Consider the following 7,406-nt stretch of genomic DNA (forward strand, 5'->3'; position numbering starts at 1 on the left):
ATTGTTGGGGTGGTCCTTGTGGCGTTTCTGAGCAAAAGTCAAACCAATTTCCACTACAAAAATTATTTGAAAGAGAACAGAGAGTAACAAAATGTGATTAACAGGGGGAAATGGCATAGATAAGAGTCCGTCCTTTACCATGTTAACATGGCTTCTCTCGTGCGGCGTCCAGGTCCTGTTATCCAAAAATCTCGTGCTTCGTTTCTGCGTGAAAAGTCGTAGCTGCTCCGAAATTTTGCAATAAATTTCATTGTCCAGGAATTACTAAGGTATACAAATTAAAATCATCTTGGTGTTGAATGCAATGTAATTTACGTTGCTGCATCCATCCTCCAACTTCCACAATACGTCTGCACATCAATAAGTTTTTTCGTCTTCATCCGATCAAGTCTAGCTAATAAGTAAGTTAAGCTTCCGCTCTCAAAGACAAAAGCGGGTAGAAAACAAAAAGAGTTACAATTTTAGTACCTTCATTTTCTTATATATTTTCACTGCCGTCGAGCGCTCATACAGCTGCGACGGTATAATTTATATCTGAGGGAACGAGTGTAGCGGGCCAAATTCAAAGTCCCGCTACAGATACTGTCGATGTGAACCCTTCCATTGGCTAGGGATGACGCTCGGTGGCTCCTCAGCGTTATTCCGGTGGAGTAGGCTGTGTGTCTAAACCGTGTATCTTCCTCTCCTTTCTTGTCACATCGCCATTATGACTGCACTCGCTATACGGATAGATAACACTCCTTCGGAATTTCTAAACTCATTGGCAGAAGTGGTAACAAAACGACTATTCACATTGGTGTGGCCGGCCGGAGTGGCTGAGCGGTTCTAGGCGCTACAGTCTGGAAACGCGCGACCGCTACGGTCGCAGGTTCGAATCCTGCCTCGGACATGGATGTGTGTGATGTCCTTAGGTTAGTTAGGTTTAAGTAGTTCTAAGTTCTAGGGGACTGATGACCTCAGAAGTCAAGTCCCATAGTGCTCAGAGCCATTTGAACATTGGTGTGTAGACTGGCGGTATACCAACAGACTGTCGGAAAAAAATCATTCACACAGTTCCGAAGACAGCAAGAGCCGACAAGAGCGAGAATTATCGCGCAATCAGCTTAACAACTGTTGCATCAAAGTTGCTGATAAGAATAACACAAAGAAGAATGAAAAAGAAAATTGAGGAGTTACTAAATGTCGACCAGTTTGGCTTTACGAAGAGTTCTGACGTTGCAGTTGATAATGGAAGCAAGACTAAAGAAAAACCAAGACACGTTCACCGGATCTGTCGACCTGGACAAACCGTTCAACAATCTCAAATAGTGCAAGATATTCTAAATTCTGAGACAAAGGGGGTAAGCTATAGGGAAAGATCGGTAAAATGCTTTTTTTATTCCAGTCTCTGATCACAATATGAATTCTTTAGACAATGACCGGTTTCAGTCTGTAATGACCATCCTCAGATGGGGTAATATATTATACAGTGTGTTTGAAAAACAACTCAGTAATTTTAATGTGTCCTAGAATCTGTACAAAGTGACATACACTATTCTAGATTGTGGTGTTTCGTTCATCAACTCTCCAAGCTAGGCTCCCCTGCAGTTGGCAGGTCTGCTAACCTACTGACAAAATCTTAAGGTATGAGTTTGCTCTTTTCTACACAGAATTGATGATGATGTAAATTTTTTAAAAAAGATTCTCTTTTCTATGAGGCTACATTTCATGTCAGTGGAACAGTTAATAGTCATATGGTCATAACTGCAGAATTTGGGGGCGGGGGGGGGGGGGCGGCGCAGAGCATCTACATGAAGTTATTCAGCATCAGCGTGACTCTCCCAAAGTTAATGTCTGGAGCACTTTGATGGAGGATCGTGTGATTGGTCCTTTCATTTTTGTAGAACAACCAATAAACGGTTACGTTTACTGTGACATGTTGACAGAATACATCTTTCCCCAAATGGACGATATTGAGGCGTAGAAGGGGCTTGTGTTCTTGCAACAAGATGGCGCCCCACCTCATTGCAGTAACCATGTGTGTGCGGCTGTTGACACTCGTTTTCTAAGAACGTGGAGAGGCAGGGATGGCTCAATACTTCGGCCACCACGAAGCCCAAACGTAACCCCACCGGACTTTTTCTTTTGGGGCCACATACAAAGTGTTGCGTACAGTGAAAAGATCAGAGACATCAAACATTTACGGGAAAGAATCGTCGAGGCGGTTGGGACAGTTACAACTGAAATGTTGGTGAATACGAGGCGAGAAGTGAAGTATCGAGTCGACGTGTGCAGAGCAACAAATGGATCCCACGTTGACGTCTACTAACATTAAACAAAACTTGAAGGAATCCTCTTTCAAGGTATATGCATACTGATGTAATTTTTCATTAATCACCACATTAAATTTATACGTAAAATTAGGAAGTTATTTTTCAAACACCCTGTAAGACTGAAAAACTAAGATCGATGTGCTCATATTATTAAGAGTGTAAGACAGGGGCTGAACGTTTGCCCCTACTATTCAGTCTGTACATTGAAGAAACAATGAAGGCAATAAAAGGAAGATTCATGAGTGGGATTAAAATTCAGGGTGAAAGGATATCAATCATAACATTCACTGATGACATTGCTATCCTCAGTGAAAGTGATGAAAAATTGCAGGATCTGTTGAATGGAATGAACAGTCTAATGAGTACAAAATATGGATTGAGAGTAAATACAAGAAAGACGAAAGTAATGAGAAGCAGCAGAAGTGATAACAGCGATAAACTTACATCAGTATTGGTGATCACAAAGTAGGTAAAGTTAGGGAATTCTGATAGCTAAGCAGCAAAATGACCCGTGACGGACAGAGCGAGCAAGACATAAAAAGCAGACTAGCGCTAGCAAAAAGGGGATTTTTGGTCAAGAGAAGTCTGCAGGTATCAAACATAGGTCTTAATTTGAGAAAGGAATTTCTGAGAATGTACGTTTGCAGCACAGCTTGACAGTGAGACATGGACTATGGGGAAACCAGAACACAAAATAATTGAAGCATTTGAGATGTGGGGCTACAGAAGGTACTAGTAAGGTAAGAAATGAGGAGGGTCTGTAGAATCGGCGAGGAAAGGAATATGTGGAAAACACTGTCAAGAAGAAGGAACAGCGTGATAGGACATCCGTTAAGACATCAGGTTGTAACTCTCATGGTATTAGAGGGGCCTGTAGATGGAAAGAACTGTAGAGGAAGGGCCGCACCAAACCGGTCAGACGATCGATGACTCAAAAAAAAAAATAAATAAATAAATAAAAAATAAATAAAGAGTAAATTGCGATACTAATCATAGGCGTAGACCAGTGCGACAAACGTCTTAAACAACATGACTAATACAAGGCCGTATCATTGGCATTATGTTGGAAGCTAAAAAGTATAGGTAGTACTGGTTATGGAATTTTGTTACAGAGGGACAAGATAGTTCGAATTACAACTCTCATGATCAATCACATAAAAATTGAATAAACTATACTTCAAAATAAAACAATGCGAGGTTTGTAAAAAACATAATGACAATGTAATGGACATCGAGACACACAGTAAGAACTCGAAAATTATCATCGACACACACGTCGCCCGCCGGCCGCGGTGGTCTAGCGGTTCTAGGCGCTCAGTCCGGAACCGCGCGACTGCTACGGTCGCAGGTTCGAATCCTGCTTCGGGCATGGATGTGTGTGATGTCCTTAGGTTAGTTAGGTTTAAGTAGTTCTAAGTTCTAGGGGACTGATGATCACAGATGTTAAGTCCCATAGTGCTCAGAGCTATTTTCAACACACGTCGCCCTCTGTGGCTTCACCGGAGAAGACTTGCAACTCGGTCACCCATATTTCCCACGTGGGGCTCCCGGCCATCAATGCCATCGATCTTTTTTTTTTTCATTTCAGTTCAACGAAAAGAAGTTAACTACTTGTAGGGAAGAAACTAAATCGAGTACCGTGAAAATAGATCTACAGCCGTAGTCGAGACCATGATACACGGTACGAACTAAAAAAATATATTTATCAATAAATCTAAGCTATAAATCGAAGCTAGTACCGGAAAATACACTTGAGCTGCAAAGTCGTGCTGAAAAGTAATGCTTCCGAGTTTTTTATGTCAAAGTTCTTAAAGCTTTTTAAATAAAACAAACGTTGTTATCATTCTCTGTCTTCATTCTTCATGTTTACATATTTATTTCCCAACGTAATCACCCTGGCGACCATCATTTTTCTCCAAACGAGAGACCAGTTTCTTGATACTGTCAGTGTAGAATGTTTAACTTCGTTGACGGAGCCACAATCTCACTTCAGCTTGTAACGCTTCATGACTATCAAAGTGAAGTTCTCGAAGGCGTTCTTTAAGTTCGGAAACAGATTATAATCAGATGGGTCGAATGACTGATGATCGTTGACAGATAACCCAAGGCGTTGGGTTGTTACATATGTCGCAGCGCTCGTGTGTGGTCTGACGTTGTAGTGCTGAGAGAGAGGCTGCTCCCTGTGTGGACGAACTCCTGCAGTCTGTACACCTCGGCGTAGTTACGTTACACACCGCCATGTCAAATGCTACAATTCGGAGCCCACTAGCGGGAGAAGGCTTCAACTTGCATCAACGAAGAGCAAAACGCGGCCAAGTAATGACATGTAATACCTCAAATAATACTGAGAATAGAAAAAAAATAGAGGCATTACTTTTCAGCATGTCATCGTATACAGGGTAAAGAAATAACGCGTCACTTGGCCGTCGGTATGACATTCCTCATCACAATTCAAGACAAAAGTGTGTCTAGCAAAACATAGTCCCGCCAATAAGCTTAACAGAAATGGGCTTTAAAAAACGAGTCTCTGGCATGGCTCTGCGTGCAGCGTGACCAAGAATAGGTAGAATAAACGCAGTGCTCTGCCGGAGCTGTCCCATTAGCTCAGTGATACGAGGCTGCCGGCACGGTAGCTCAGCGTGTTTGGTCAGAGACTTAAGAGCCCACCCAACTGATCCATCCCGACGTCACTTACTTACCTGCTACTCGTCATTACGCCACGGTGTGGGTTAAGGGTATGGCATTGTCTTACTTTTTTAATGAGAGCGTTTCAGGGTTGTTAGATTTCTGGCATTATTTAACGAGTAACTACACGATTTTATGGTGCAAAGCGTCGTGTGGCACGCTCTTTGCGAATTACTTGGAGTCGTTGTTTACGCGGACCTCCAGACCATTGGGGTGTACCGGGTGTGAGAAGAGACTGAGATACTGCACATGATGGACTGATGAGAGACCTCAACGGTAATTATAGGGTGTTTCACCCTCGCTGAACGAGAAGTCGCCCAGTACATTCCGCCGTCTGGCTGCTGAGGATAACCGCGGAAAGAAAACATGGAATAAAAAAGAATTACAAATAAAAACATAAGAACAAAATGAACAGCAAATAAAATATAATAAAGTATTTCAACCCTTCCTTTACCCTTTTTTTAATAAAATGTTCAGAGGCATATTTAATTTTTGTTCGTGGGCGGAGCCTGAAGTGGTGGCGTACGACCGTCCTAGTTAGCTTCAGGGTGAAAGTGGCGGTGGCATAGCTTTGTTTTGTTTTAGGTTAGATAGGTTTTTGGGGGTAGTATGGATGATAGGAGCCAACGCCTGAAGTAGGTCTTAACACTACATTCAAATCTATAAAAAAAATGAAAAAGAGAATTAGATGCCTTCTATAATAAAAACTGAGTTAATGGATCCACGATGAACTTGAACATGCATCATGGGACGTCCGCCCGAAACAAATTGAACAAACAATAACGAACAAAATGAGATCAAAAATGGAGAAAAAGGCAATGCCGGCACAAACAAAAATGCAGACTCACCGACGTTCGAGTCGCGTTCATGTCAAACTTTTTTTTCACTTAAAAAATCAAATTGTATTCAGTTTACACCTGAAAAATAAGATAACTTGTGAAATTCTTTCTGGTACTGTTACCGCTATTTAAACATTAAGACGTGATATGAACTTCTTACCGGCGTAAATGGCCACCTTGTTTCGTCCACGACACAAATTAAGCCAACAGAAAATTCAATAACATCGTCCGTATTCAATAAGGTACAAAAAACACAGTAGGTAGGCTACACTAGATTGCTCATTATAGTTCAAAAATGGTTCAAATGGCTCTGAGCACTATGGGACTTAACATCTGAGGTCATCAGTCCCCCAGAACTACTTAAACGTAACAAACCTAAGGACATCACACACATCCAAGCCCGAGGCAGGATTCGAACCTGCGACCGTAGCGGTCGCGCGGTTCCAGACTGAAGCGCCTAGAACCGATCGGCCACACCGGCCGGCTGCTCATTATGCTACACACAATAATTACATTCTGTTCGTCTGACGTCGAGGCTTATCTTCACAGAGCCCGTATGTACATTACATGTACGAGCAACGTTCACTTCAGAGAAGATGTTCAAAGGATCACCTTGCATTTGCAGACACGTCGCCATTCACTTCACCATATCCTGCTGAAACCTACGCAATACACTTTCATCCGCAATTGCCAAAGCGGCATACGCTTGAGCTATTAGGTGGTGTACATTCATGGGTAGAGTACTGTAAACGTGTTCCTTTAAGTGGCCCCACAAATAAAAATTTGGTGTATTAAGGCCTGGGGAACGTGGAGACCAGAACATTCAACCTCCATGACCAAACCATTTACCTTTATTTAAACGGTTATCCACATTCATTCCGAAGTGTGGCGGTACGCCATGGTGCTGAAACCATAGCTGTCACCGAACAGCCAGTGCAACGTTTTCTAATGCGTCAGGAAAAGTTATCCAAAGAAAAGTATGATGCAGGGATGAGTTCAAATTTCCCGCAATAGGTAAAGGCCCAAAAGCACTCCTACCACGATTCCAGCCCACACGTCTATACCAAAGGACATGAAAGCCACGTTCATGGGTGACACGTGGGCTCTGTCCCGACCAATTATGGCCGTTTTGAAGGGTGAAAATGTCTCCACGAGTGAAGTTTGATTCCTCAGTCCATATCATGTTATTTATAAAATTTTCGTTATCTTCCATTTGGTGCAACTGTACTCGTCGAATGCGGTCTTCTGACAGTTGGTGTTGAGTTAATGTATAATGATATGAATGCAGTACTTCGCCGAGGTTTCAAGAATCGCGTCTTTGTTTGTGGAGTACGTCTAGTTCTTAGAGGGCCTCTGCCCATTACCTATGGACGAAGTTACCGGTTTCCCGAAGGATTTTCTCCAGGCGACAAAAACCATTGTTATCGGGATGGCGCCTTTTGAGGGTACCGTGCAGCATACACACGAGCAGAAGCAGTAGCAGCAGCAGCTTGGTTATTGGATGCACTCAGCACAAAAGCATATTGACGTATTCATCGTTCGTGTACGCCAGTGTGTTTCAACCTTTTTG

This window comes from Schistocerca nitens, chromosome 1 (assembly GCF_023898315.1).
Source record: "Schistocerca nitens isolate TAMUIC-IGC-003100 chromosome 1, iqSchNite1.1, whole genome shotgun sequence".
NCBI lineage: Eukaryota > Metazoa > Arthropoda > Insecta > Orthoptera > Acrididae > Schistocerca > Schistocerca nitens.